We start from the raw sequence: 14219 nt of genomic DNA on the forward strand, positions 1-14219 counted from the left end.
TATTCTGTTAGTGAACAGTTATATCCTTAGAGCAATGGACACATCTGGACTTGTAAGAATAAGTTGTGAGCATGCTTACTAAATGGTATCGATGAGGAGGGATCTCATAGATTTTCCATCATCAGATAATTACCCATCATAAAACATGGATTTGTCAGAAAGCTGCAGCCACTCACTTCTCCTTAAAGCATCTCCCAGATGTTTTCTACCACTCCAGCTAGCCTTTGGCAAGGGAAGCACAGAACCAAAGAAAAACTGGGTTTCAGATATTCTCATCCTGTTAGTTTGTAAAAATTATTGTGGGATTACTCAGGGAATCTGAGGCAATTAAATTAGGTGTCAACTGTCCAACTAGCAGACCCAAAAGAAGTAAAGACTCTCGGGATCATGAATTCTCAAAAGTAAAACTTTATTGGATACACCATTTCAGTACTGAAGAATCAAAATCAGTTCTGGTTTTCCTGCGCAAAGTCTTGCTTAGTTAAACAATAACTTCCCTTTCTCCCCACCCCTGGGTGTTCACATTGTCCAATTATGAGACATCCTTTTGTTAAAGGAATAATCCACCTCCTTCTCAGGCACCTGCAGTAGTGACCTTGATGGTTTCCAAGCTCTCGTGATTCATATGCAAAATCTCAACATTCCATTCCACACTCCCACCCCCCACCCCCCAGTTCAATGGCAATTTGAATAGTGATATGATTCAAAAAGAGCAACATGGTTCAATCTTGACATGCCGATGCCCTGGAGGAAAGGGAAACATCAAAAAATATTAAACACAGTTTAGCATCATTACCTAGGTATCCTTAGCCTTCAACAATTTCCTTGACTATTGAGGTTATTTTGCATGCAACCTTACCAACTTTTCTGCACTAACATTGTGAGTCCCCACTCACTCAGCTTCAGCTGAGGGATATCCTTTCACTGCACTAAATATTGTAATCTCCCTTTAAAATACCTCTAGTATTTTAGAGATAGTCTAATATCTTTTTGATTTCATTGTGTTCCTCACCCCCACTACAATGGGAGGTGGAGGTCCCCTTTGACTTGCCTTAACTTAGGGCCATGGAAGGATTTTAATAAGTTGCAGTGGAACAACTGGTGGACCTGCCTGAGCACCTCCGGTAACCACAATTGCACTAAAACTGGGTTTATAATATGAGCAATGGGGAAGGGTCTATGTACTTTCTTACATGGTTGCTTCAGCTTCAAGTATTTAGTAGATAGGTATACTTTATCCCCAGTTCTGAACTCCTTCTGGGAGGCTCTTTTCCGATCTGCCACAAAAGTTTCTTTTGTGACTCCCTGGCTTTATTCAGTACTTTTTGCACATTCCCCAAGGTGGATTTTAGAGTGTCCCTCCATTCAGCTGTGGGGCGGGGGGGGGCTCCTTCAGAAATTCTGGCATTCTGGCTTTCAAATAAACTAAAACACAGTTAAGTCTTCTGTGTTTACAAATTTTACACTGAAAGTTCCACAAGTTTGGAAAAGGTTCCATGGTGGCTTCTAGGATGTCTTCACCAAATCAAAGACATAATCATAGACCGGGAGTTCCCCATTACAAAGCAAGGGCATCCAACAGTAAATGAGCAGGGGAAGGCCCCATTGCGAACTGGTAGCAAAGGTAAGTAGAACCCACCCCTGGTTCTGGCTATGACAGCTTCCTCTACCTCTGCCAAAGGCAGATCCTAATCCACGTATGAATTAAACTGCCCGACCATTTTGCCTCCGGGGAGAGACAACTACTACTGCAACTTCATCATCATCAACATCCTCAGAAAGGAGTGACCCTTCCTTTTTTTTTTTATCAAGTTTTATTGATTTTTTTTTCCCCCACATTCACCTGCATATTTTATCAACAGAATATTGGCCATATCATAACTTATACAATTTATCTTATTCAAATACATTTTACTCAGTTACAGTTTTTGCCGAAATCTTCTTTTTCCATTTTTTGATCATATCTTAAAATTTCTATGCTTATTTGTATAAACAACATCTTTATTCACCCTCAAATTCTAACTTCTCTGTTTTTAGTCATATTTATTCTCTTTTATTTTTTAATAATTCATTCTTTATCTTAGTGCATTTACTCATGTTCGGGATTGCCTTTCTTCCATTTCATCTTTTTTATTGTACAGCAATCTTTCTTCTCAATCTCTTCCATCTCCCTCCCTTCTTTCCTTCCTACTTTTTTCTTCCTTCCTCTCCTACTCCTTCTCTACTTCCCCTTCCTTTCCTCCCTCTCCTCCTCTCTTTCTCCCTATCTAGCCCTCTCTCCTACTCTTATTTTCCCTCCCTTCCTTCCTCCCCTCTTTCTTTTTTTCCCATTTCTCTCTCTCCTTCTCCCTCCCTTCCATCCCTCTACTCCTTTTTCATGGGAGTGACCCTTCCTGAGTGGCCAAAAGGATCCCACTTGCCCCTGATAGTGCCAGGCCCAAGCTCTCAACATCTTATGCCTGGCAGAGGTCCCCAAGGAGGGAGCTCCCTCTTACCTCTGGTCCAAAATGGAGCAGCTGATTAGCAGCAGTCCAAAAGCAGAGATGGTCAGGGGCTCCTTCAGGACGTGAGGCCCCTTTCAGCGTGTTCTTCCCAGCCAATGCACCATCAGGGGAAAAACCTGATTATGAGCATAGCTACACTTAATAACAATTAAACAGACAGAACACCACAAAATATCTCACTTTAGAATTCAGAGGTTTATTAGAATTTAAAGCATAACAAACATAAAGCACTTACATTAATCACATTGCAATGAGGGTCAATCAGACAAGCTGTCAAAAGGGACAGCTTAAGGCTGATTGGCAACCTTCCCTTATTCACCTTTGTCTTTTATACCTTAAAACCACAAACCATGTGACTTTTGAGATCTGTCCATACTGTCCTAGCAACAGAAGCAGTTTTCCAGTCCTTTAACCTCAATGTTACAAACATGATTATTTCTACATGTACTTTAAACATATACTTCAGGGGTGAAATCTAAATTTTTTTGCTACCGGTTCTGTGGGCGGGGCTTAATTAGTGGGCGGGGCTTGGTGATAAGGTGACTGGGAGGGCATGGCTTGTTGGTCAAGTGGGCGTGGCCAAGTCATTGTCACTTCTTTGCCCTTTTTTAACCTACAAAACACAACACAACACAACTGGCTCACCCACAATATAAAAGTAGCTGTGTTAGACCCAAAATGGCCCCTGCAACAAGCAGGAACCTCACACAGCCACAAAAAGCCCAAAAAAACAACTTTTACATTTTACACACACACAATACAACACAACACAACTGGCTCACCCACAGTGTAAAAGCAGCTGTGCTAGACCCAAAATGGCCCCTGCAACAAGCAGGAATGGCCCCTGCATAATCCGGATAGTGTTTCGAACATCAATACTGTGGGTGGGAGGGGCAGATACGGCGGGAGCAGGGGGCCATATCATGTTAGGGGAGCGCGCGTTGGCTGTCTACAAGTGGTGGCGCGCTCCGGCCCCCAAGGCTCCACTCATTCCCCAGGTTGCACAGACCCTCAGGGCCCGGGCCTTTGGCTGATGTTGTGCAATGCCAGGTCTGTAGTAAATAAAGCCCCGTTCATTTGTGATCTTGTTCACAACTCCGACCAGTTGCAGCCTGTGTTGGCAGGGGAGCAGAGGTCGACCCCGAGGCCCCTCATATGTGGGGTGCCACAAGGGTCGGTCCTCTCGCCTCTTCTGTTCAACATTTATGTAAAGCCACTGGGCGAGATCATCCGTGGTTTCGGGGTGAAGTACCACCAGTACGCTGACGACACTCAGCTGCACATCTCCACCCCGGACCACCCCAATGATGCCCTTGAAGTGATGTCCCGGTGCCTGGAGGCTGTGCGGATCTGGATGGGGAGAAACAGGCTCAGGCTCAACCCATCCAAGACCGAGTGGCTGTGGTTTCCGATGTCCCGATATAGTCAGTTGGTGCCATCACTGACTATTGGGGCGAATCGTTGGCCCCCACGGAGAGGGCTCGCAACTTGGGCATCCTCCTGGATTCACAGCTGTCTTTAGAAGAGTATTTGACGGCCGTGACCGGGAAGATTTTTCATCAGGTTCTCCTGATTTGCCAGTTGCGTCCCTTTCTGGATCGGGACTCCTTACTCACGGTCACGCATGCCCTCGTCACTTCCCGCCTGGACTATTGCAACGCTCTCCACATGGGGCTTCCCTTGAGGAGCACCCGGAGGCTCCAACTGGCGCAGAGTGCGGCCGCGCAGGTGGTTATGGGAGCGACATGGCACTCCCATGTAACACTTCTCCTGCGGATGCTGCACTGGCTCCCGGTGGTCTTCCGGGTGCGCTTCAAGGTTTTGGTTACCACCTTTAGAGCACTCCATGGCTTAGGACCTGGTTACCTACGGGAGCGCCTGCTGCCACCAATAGTCTCCCATTGGCCGGTACGCTCTCATAGAGAGGGGCTCCTCCGGGTGCCGTTGGCCAAACAATGTCGACTGGCGGCCCCCAGGGGGAGCGCCTTCTCTGTGGGGGCACCTACTACCTGGAATGAGCTCCCCCCGGAGATACGGAGGATCCCGGATTTGCACACCTTCCGCTGTGCTCTTAAGACCTTTTTATTCCATCAGGCTGGCTTGGCCTAATCTTTTCCCTTTTTTCCCTTTTTAAAATGGAAATTTTAATCTGTTTTAAATTATTGGGGTGTTTTAAATCTGTCTTGGGCCAAATTGATTAATTCAGTTTTACTTTGCTTTTAAATTTTGTATTTATGTGCTTTATCTTGTGACTGTTCACTGGTCATTCGGGAGTAGGGCGGTATATAAATCAAATAAAATAAAAAATGAAAAATGAAAATGAACCTCACACAGCCACAAAAAGTCCAAAGAAGTCGCATGCTTCAAGATGGCGGTGACCAAATGAGCTCCGTTTCGGGGATGGGAGAGTTGCTGGTCATCAGGGTCTTCAGGAGCCTTCTTGTCCATCTCCGGCTCCAGTCCCAGTGAGGGGAGCATCCGCCCTGCCTGTTGAGGGCTTTTTCACCCTCCGGAATGTCAGGGCAGGACTGGACGGCATGAGATGGGGCGATGGGCCTGGCTGCGGCAGCTGTTTCCGGCTTCGGAAGGAAGTGGAGGCCGAGGCATCCGGCGGCGGGCGGCGTTTGTGCGGCGGCGGCTTGGAGGTGGCCCCCCCTGCTCCCTATAGCCCTCTGGACCCCTGGGACGCTCTTTTCCAGCGCTTTCGGGGGCTCCGGTGTGCCTTGGGAGCTTGGGGTGCCTGGTTGTGGGCTGGTGACGACGGCAGCGGCGGAGGCAATGGCTGACATGGACCAGCCGGCCAGAGAAACGGCCAGGCAGCAGGTTGATGGGGGAGAAGCGGACAGCCTCACCCCTAGGACTACCATCTGGCTCACAGTAGATCTTTACTGTGATGGGGTGTTTGAGAACAAAGCTGTGACTGTGGAGATTTGGGGTTGGAGAGGCGGGAGGCTGACCATGGTTTGGTTTGTTGGTCACCTCGGGTGGCCTCTCCTCCCCCCTTCCCCCAGGTATGGGTGGGTGTTGGCCTTAATGGCCAACCACCCCTGGATTGGGCTTTCCTGTCTCGCTACTCCTACTCTCACCTCAAGGAAGATCTTGTGCCCGTGGGTCTATTATCATCTTTATTAACATCTTTACTATTACCATCGTTATTAACATCTACACTCTGGACACTCTGGACCCCTTAGTATGCTCCACTCACGCCCTCGCTGGTAGGAGAGACTGAGCACCATTTGAGAGAGCTGAGGGATTTTCCACATCCCAACGGAGTGGATAGAACATTGCTCCCATTAACTTCGTAACGGGACCGGCCATCGTGAGAGGATGGCTGGCCATTAGCCTACGTTGGAGAAAAAGAACATTGGACCCTCTCCCTGTCGTGAGAGGACAGTGGAGTCCAGCCCTATAAATGGATATTTTGTGACCTTTTATGCTCAGTTATCCCTTGGACTATGATAGATTCCCAGACTGGCCTTTCTTCTCCCATCTTTGGTTCGGTTGATGCTCCAAAAAACCGACCTTCTTGCGCTGCGAGACTCCCCCCTCTTGCAGGCCTGGCCCTCCACGCTATCGAGGGCCTATCTTGATGATGGGCTTTGGGACCCCGAGAGATGGCATGCAGCAAAGAGGGGGTTGAGGGGTTTTTTAACTAAATTTTTAAACAAAATTTTAAGGGGACCCGGGAGGAAGGGAGGGGGTTGTAAAAGTGGACCTGGGGGGGTCCAGATAGCAACTCCGCGGGATGATGGGTCGATTAGCTGCAGCAGAGGGGTCGCGAAAGGAAATTTAACCGGGGGGCAGGGGGATGATAGAAAGGGCTGTGTAATTGAAATAATGAGTGGGGGGGCAGGTATGACGGGTGCAGGGGGTCATATCAAGTGTCGGGGGTGCGCACGCGCTGTCTCCGAGCGATTGCGCACTCCGGCCCCCAATGCGTGACTCGTGTCCTGGGCTGTGTAGAGCCTCAGGCCCAGGGTCCGCGGCTGATGTTATGTAATGCCAGGTCGGTGGTTAATAAAGCCCCCCTCATCTGTGATCTTATTTTGGAGGGGGGTGCAGACCTGGCAGGTATTACGGAGACCTGGTTGGGCCAAGGGGGGGGTCCCCCTCATCGAGATGTGCCCGCCAGGTTTCCGTACATTTCATCAGCCAAGGGCCCATGGGAGGGGTGGGGGAGTGGCGGTGATCATTAGGGAGAGTCTCTGTCCGAGGGAGACCACTGTTCCTCAGATAGCCGGATGTGAGTCCCTTTGTGTGAAGTGGGGCCGTGAGGTGCAGATGGGTCTGCTGACTACATACCTGGCTCCCTGCCACGTGGCAGTGACCCTGCCCGAGCTACTCGACGTCATTGCTGGGGTGGCGGTCGATACCCCCAGACTTATTGTCATGGGGGATTTCAACCTCCCATCCGCGTGTGAGGCATCAGAGGTGGCTCGGGAGTTCATGGCTTCCATGACGGCCTTGGACCTGACCCAGTTAGTTCAAGGCCCCACTCACATAGGGGGACACACTCTGGACTTGATTTTTATCTCTGGTCAGTGGTTGAATGATCTTGGTAGAGGGGACCTAGATATTAAACCCTTGTCATAGACAGATCATTCACTCCTTCAACTAGACTTTCCTACTGCCTGCCCCCGCCGCAGGGAGACGGAACTGACCAGATGGTTCCGTCCCAGGTGCCTGATGGATCCCGAAAGGTTCCTGACGGAGCTTGGGCCATTTCCTGAGACTCTAACACACGACTCGACTGAAGAGCTGGTGGCCGCTTGGGAAAGGGCGGCCGCTGGAGCTTTGGACCGCGTCGTGCCTTTGCGGCCTCTGACCCGATGCCGATCTCAATTAGCTCCTTGGTTCTCTGAGGAGCTGAGAGAGATGAAGCGTCAGAAAAGACGCCTAGAGAGCATTTGGAGGACTAGTCAATCCGATTCCGACCGGACACAGGTGAGGTCTTATATCAAGACCTACCTAGTGGCGATAAAAGCGGCAAAATCTAACCATTTTTCCGCTCTTATCGCATCTGCAGAGAACTGCCCAGCTGCCCTGTTTAGGGTGACCCACTCCCTTCTTCGGGGGGGGAGTGCGGGAAGATCCCTTGCAGGGTCGTGCTGAGGATTTTGTGCAATTCCTGCACGATAAAGTCGCTCAGATTCAGGATGGCTTGGACTCCAATTGGATGAGTCCACAGGAGGAGACCAGGGCAGGTCTTGAGAATGTTATCTGGGAGGAGTTTGATCCTGTGTCTCCCGAGGATGTGGACAGGGTTCTGGGTAAGATTAGTACCGCCACGTGTTTATTGGACCCGTGTCCTCCTGGTTGGTACTGGCCTCCCGAGAGGTTACACGAGGCTGGCTCCAGGGGATTATAACTGCTTCTCTGAGTGAGGGTGCCTTTCCTGCTGCCTTGAAAGAGGCGGTAGTGAGGCCCCTCCTCAAGAAGCCTTCCCTGGACTTCCTGTTTGCTGCTGGCCGCCGCCAGACGTTCCTTTGGGATCGTCAGCTTCCACTGCCTGTCAGAGCCGCCTTCACAACGGAACGGCGGCTCGAAAAAACTCCGTTCCCATGAGGAAACGGAGATAGAGCCGGCAGGGGTGGGTAGAACTCTCTGCAGAGTCCCAAAAGTTTTTCTTTTACTTTTGGGATGGAGCGGATGAGATGCCCCATATCCCCAGCCGCTGCTCCGGGCTTTGGGAGACCTCTGCTAATGCAGAGCCAGGCGTCCAAAGCAAGCTTGCGAATTTGACAGATTACTCAAAGAAAATGTGAGCTGGACCTGTAATACTGAAGCGCAAGTATTTTACTTATCTTTTAAAAATTACTTAAGAGAATAGAGGAAGAGAAAGAGGAAAAAAGTTTCTTTTTAAAATGGCGTCTGCCGCGGCTGGAGAAGAGTTTGAGAGGGAAAGTTCTTCCGTTTTTTATTATTACAATGTAGCGGAATAAATACCACTGGCTACATTTGTAGACAAAACTCCGCTCCTGTTTTTGTTTTTCTCTTTTTTCCCTGGAGGCTTGAGTGTTGCTGGCTGGAAGTCTTTTGTCTTGTTTTTTTTTTTTTTTCTTCTTCTAACAAAGCCTGTTTAGGCGGAAACATGGCACTGAGGCTTGTGAAGTCAGACAAACAAATAGGTGGGGGGGATTCCCCCACTAAGAATTTAAAGCAACAAGTTTTAACTCTTCAGTCCCAGAAACCTGATTTTAATATAATAGAATTTCTCTTAGAGGAGATTGAAAGAAGGGATGAGATTGTGAATCAGCAACTTGAAAAATTTAAGCAGGAAACTAAGGAATTGGTGAAATCCAAGTTTGACTTTTTGCAGCAAAAAATTTTAAAATTGTCAGAATTCATGATTCGGTTGGATACAAATACTAATTTACTAGAGTCAAAAATGGATGAAATTCAAGATAAATTGGACAATAGAATTCAAAAAATTGAAAATGATTTGTTAAATATTCAGGATTATAGTTCAGAAGAAAAATTTAAAATGGATGCTGACCAAAAGTCTGGTAATGTAGAATATCTGGAACAGAGGATTCAAAAAGAGGTTCTAAAGATACAATATAATTTCACAGAATATGCAATAAGACTTAGAGGTTTGCAGGAAAATAACAGAGATGACTTAAGGAAAATATCTTCTGAATTTCTAGCTGGGATTTTAAAGATTCAACCTGAGGAAGTGTTTTGTAGGATTGACAGAGCTTATCGAATAAACTCTTGGACTGCCAAGCAAAGGCAATTGCCTAGAGATGTGGTAATCTATTTTTCAGATAAAGAAATTAGGAATAAAATTGTGCAAAATTCCTTCAATTCTAATTTGCAATTGTATGGAAGAAAGATTTGGATTTACAAGGAACTCCCACCTAAGATACTAATGGAAAGGAAGAAATTTGGCTTTCTGGTGTCTGAGTTAAAAAGGAGAAATATTCAATTCCGGTGGGACGTCCCAGTTGGTATTATATTGAGATATCAAGGAGAAAGATACCAGTTAAATACTGTTGAAAGGGCGGAAGAATTTTATCAAAATAGGTTGAAAATGAATTTAACGTCTTCAGATATAATACAGGATAAGCAGAAGGAGCTAGAACTAAAGACAGAGACTGTACCAGATAAATTGCCTTTGGATTTATCGGATACTCCAGCTGGATTATCTACAAATTTGAGAGAAGTGCCATCTGATTTTAATGTGATGACTTATCAAGGCAAGGACAAGCATGGAAACCAATTAGAGGATATACAAGGGATAAAAAAGAAATGCGAGACACAAAAAATTAGGATGGAGGTCAAACCCACAAAAAGAAAACAAAAAAAGAAATAGGTTGTACAAAAATAGAAATTTCTAACCCAAGCAACAGTGAAGCCAGTGATTTTAAAATATGAATGATTATGTGAAAACATAGAGGAGGCGACATATTGGTCAATATCATCCTGAGGATAGTGGCAGATCTCTGCATTGCCGTAATTTTGGGACATGGAAAGAGCCTCAAATTGATGGTTTTGAATTATCTATTTTGAAACTTCTTTTTGTGTTGATAAATATATTATAATTATCTTGAATTATAAGGCAAGAGAATCACATTGGGACATGCAGAAGATCGGGTTGTTACCCAATACGATGATGGAAATTAATAATCCTGATGAAACCCACAATTATTATTATATGGAATACAATTATAATGTCACTCGGGTGGTTGTTTTTACTTTTATATATATAAGAAGATGTTTACTACTGATGGGGGCAGATATGATTGGAGATCTTGAATAAACTGTTGCATCCGCAAGCTATGTCACCCTATTATGGATGTTGGTTTTAACAATCCAGTGGAAAGACTTCAAGAAGATATTATATGGACTATAAATTTAAAGTTATTGTCTTTTCTTTTTTTATTTAGATATAATGGAATATATATATATATATATTTTTAAGTAGTGTGGGCAGTGAATTAAAGATATCAAGAATTGTTGTGTATGGTAAATTTGTAAGACAGTGGGTGAATAAGCTAGCTACAGACTGATTAGTTTAAGAAAAGGGATTTTTAAGTGATACATTTAGGGGAGTGGAGGAAATGGATAGAGTGGAATAAATGTTAAATTAGATTTTATGGGGAGCCCGCTTTGAAATGTTATTAAAGTAGGACTTATTGTATAGTTTTAAAGTGGAAGGTGGTTTTGAATTGTTGCAATAATGCATAGATATAAAACACTATTATGCTAAATTAGAGTTATTTTATAATAGTTATAGTATAATGTGTTTGTTTTTTTTTGTTTTTTTTTTCTCTTCTTCTTTTCTGAAATGTATGGATAAAGGGGGATTTATAATACTTTTAGTAAGTAAAGGTCAGTATTTTAAGGAGGGAGTAAGTAATCTGTTATGAATTAGGGTTTTTTTTTGTTACGAAGAAGTCACAGGGGGGGAAGGGTGGGGAGGGGGGGTTAGGGAGGGGGGGGAGGGGGGGGGAAAAGGGGGAAAAATTTGTATTTGAAAACCTTTTCAATAAAAAAAAAAAAAAAAAAAAAGAAGCCTTCCCTGGACCCAGCTGAATTAGCCAACTATCGTCCAGTCTCCAACCTTCGTTTTGTGGCGAAGGTTGTTGAGAGCGTGGTGGCACGACAACTTCCCCGGCACCTGGATGAAGCTATCTATCTAGATCCGTACCAGTCAGGCTTCAGGCAGGGGTACAGCACAGAAATGGCATTGGTCGTGTTGGTGGATGATCTCTGGAGGGCTCGGGACAGGGGTTGCTCCTCTGTCCTAGTCCTATTAGATCTCTCAGCGGCTTTTGATACCATCGACCATGGTATCATGCTGCAACGATTGAGGGGGTTAGGAGGCACCGTGTTACAGTGGTTCTCCTCCTTCCTCTCCGACCGCTCGCAGTTCGTGTTGGCAGGGGGACAGAGGTCGACCTCGAGGCGTCTCGCATGGGGAGTGCCACAAGGGTCGGTCCTCTCGCCCCTCCTGTTCAACATTTATGTGAAGCCACTGGGTGAGATCATCCGTGGTTTTGGGGTGAAGTGCCATCTGTACGCTGATGATACTCAGCTGTACATCTCCACCCCAGACCACCCAAACGATGCCCTTGATGTGATGTCTCGCTGCCTGGAGGCCGTGCGGGTCTGGATGGGGAGGAACAGACTCAGACTCAACCCCTCCAAGACCGAGTGGCTGTGGCTTCCGGCGCCCCGATATAGTCAGCAGGTGCCATCGCTGACTATTGGGGGTGAATCTTTGCCCCCCACGGAGGGGGCTCGCAATCTGGGTGTCCTCCTGGATGCGCGGCTGTCTTTAGAAGAGCATATGATGGCCGTGGCCAGGGGGGCCTTTTATCAGGTTCGCCTGATCCGCCAGTTGCAGCCCTTTCTGGACCGGGACGCCTTGCGCACGATCACTCATGCCCTTGTCACCTCCCGGTTGGACTATTGTAATGCTCTCTACATGGGGCTCCCCTTGAAGAGCACTCGGAGGCTCCAGCTGGTCCAGAATGCGGCCGCACAGGTGGTTATGGGCGCAACTCGTTGTGCCCATGTGACACCCCTCCTGCGCGAGCTGCACTGGCTCCCAGTGGTCTTCCGGGTGCGATTCAAGGTGTTGGTTACCACCTTTAAAGTGCTCCATGGCATAGGACCCAGGTACCTCCGATACCATCTCCTGCCACCAATAGCCTCCCACCGACCAGTTCGCTCCCACAGAGAGGGTCTCCTCTGGTTGCCACCGGCCAAGTTATGTCGGCTGGTGACACCCAGGGGGAGGGCCTTCTCTGTGGGAGCCCCAGCCCTTTGGAACGAACTGGAAATACGTAAGATCTCCGACCTCCGGGTGTTTCGCTGCGCACTTAAGACCCTGTTGTTCTGCCAGGCTGGACTATCAACATAATAGTTTTAAATTGAGGTATTTAAATTTTTTTGGGTTTTAAATCTGAGCCAATTTATTTAATCATTTTAAATTTTAAATTGCTCTTTTGTCTGTATTTTTAAATAGGCTGTACACCGCCCTGAGTCCTTCGGGAGAAGGGCGGTATAGAAATAAAATTATTATTATTATTATTATTATTATTATTATTATTATTATTATTATTATTATTATTATTATTATTATTATTATTATTATTATTATTATTATTATTAACCAACTTTCACACTTTATACACACAAAATTCCATATACAGCTTTGTGAGATTTTGTGTGTTTGTGTAGTTAGAGTGAAACACTAGAGAAACACACAAAATCTCAGAAATCTGCACAAATATTATTATATTTTATTTTATTTTTATATAAAAGCAGCTAAATTTAAAACTTCCTAAACTTTAAATGGCTAGGTCTAAAAAAAAGAACAACTAAAAAAACCCCAATTAACTATTTTTTTAAAGCTCCCAAAGGGGGGAAAAACTTACCCAATAGAACAGGGGTCTCCAATCTTGGCAACTTTAAGACTTGTAGACTTCAACTCCCAGAATTCCTCAGCCAGCTTTGCTGGGAGTTGAAATCCACAACTCTCTGCCTGCTTGGTTGCAGGCAGGGAGATTCAGTTGCTTGCTGATGCAATGGATGCAAGGCGTTGCGACCAGCAGCTAAGGTAAGCAAGCTGAGGGGGGGAGGAGGAGGAATTTTTGCTACCGATTAGCAGGCAGCAGCTGGGATCGTCAGAGCTTGGCTGGTCAGAGCCATTTAAAATGAAAAAAGTTTTTTTCTTTTACATGGCTCTGGTGATCCAAGCTGAGTTGCCTGATTAGCAGGCAACTCAGCTGGGATTGTCAGAGCTGGGGTCTCAGAGCCATTTAAAAGAAAAAAAAAGGCTCTGATGATCGCGCGGCTCAGCTAGGCATGGGGGCGGGGGCAGGGATTTTTGCTACCAGTTCTCCGAACTGCCCGCCGCCATCGCTACCTACTCGCCCGAGCCGGTCTGAACCGGGAGCATTTCACCCCTGATATACTTCCTCTTTTCCCATAGCCTCAGCCCCCTTCATTTCAGCATATAAGGAACTACAGTGTTCGTGTCAGCTGCCATTTCATCAGATGCATATGCTGATTACAAATTTTCCTTTATATTGGTTTCAGGCAATTAATGTCAATATTGAACCCATCTCAGGCCCCCCAAACTTTACTGTGCTAGAAGGGGGTCCCCATTTACAAGTGCAAGCCACCTAATTCCCTCCAGATGCACCATCCAATTCTTTTTGTTGTAGGTCAAATATGTTGATGGTTTGGGGGTTAATGGCCAAAACATACGCATGGAATAGAGTGATAGTTTGATGTATGAATGTAACTTTCCAGAGGACATGGGGGAGGGGAAATTGCAAACCTCATCATAATAAGTCAGAATGAGCAATCTATAAAACTCTAGGAACTGGGACTAGGTCCAGCCACCATTTCTATCCTTATAACCTTAGTAGGTTTTTAATGCTTGGTTTTGAAGAATAGCATACAAAATTTTAAAAGAAAGACTCTAGTGGATATTGCCACTTATAACATATATGATCAGGGCAATGTATATTAGATAAATTACTTTACTCTCAATCAGAGTATGAGGGTACTTTGTTTGAAATTATTTGATGTTGCCACCCAAAACTCATTTTAACTACTGAAACTGCCTTTAAGTCAGTCACATGTCATTTACTTCAGAACCCTAAGCCAGTTTGAGAGGTTAATTGTTCATGCTGATTTACTTCAAATGTGATCTGAAGCCTGCTTAAGATGTTTCTTAATTGGTTTATAAATCAT

General features: G+C 45.8%; 1 long non-coding RNA gene across 1 annotated transcript; it reads right to left on the minus strand.

Annotated features, from left to right (window-relative positions):
- Nucleotides 1-387: 387 nt before the first annotated feature.
- On the minus strand, nucleotides 388-3697 carry LOC117674921 (uncharacterized). The gene is made up of 2 exons (XR_004594041.3): nucleotides 2496-3697; nucleotides 388-744 (listed from the first exon to the last, which is right to left on the minus strand). It is a non-coding gene; the product is annotated as an uncharacterized LOC117674921 (long non-coding RNA).
- Nucleotides 3698-14219: the final 10522 nt, after the last annotated feature.

This window comes from Pantherophis guttatus, chromosome 5 (assembly GCF_059756535.1).
Source record: "Pantherophis guttatus breed Tessera chromosome 5, ASM5975653v1, whole genome shotgun sequence".
Classification (NCBI taxonomy): Eukaryota; Metazoa; Chordata; class Lepidosauria; order Squamata; family Colubridae; genus Pantherophis; species Pantherophis guttatus.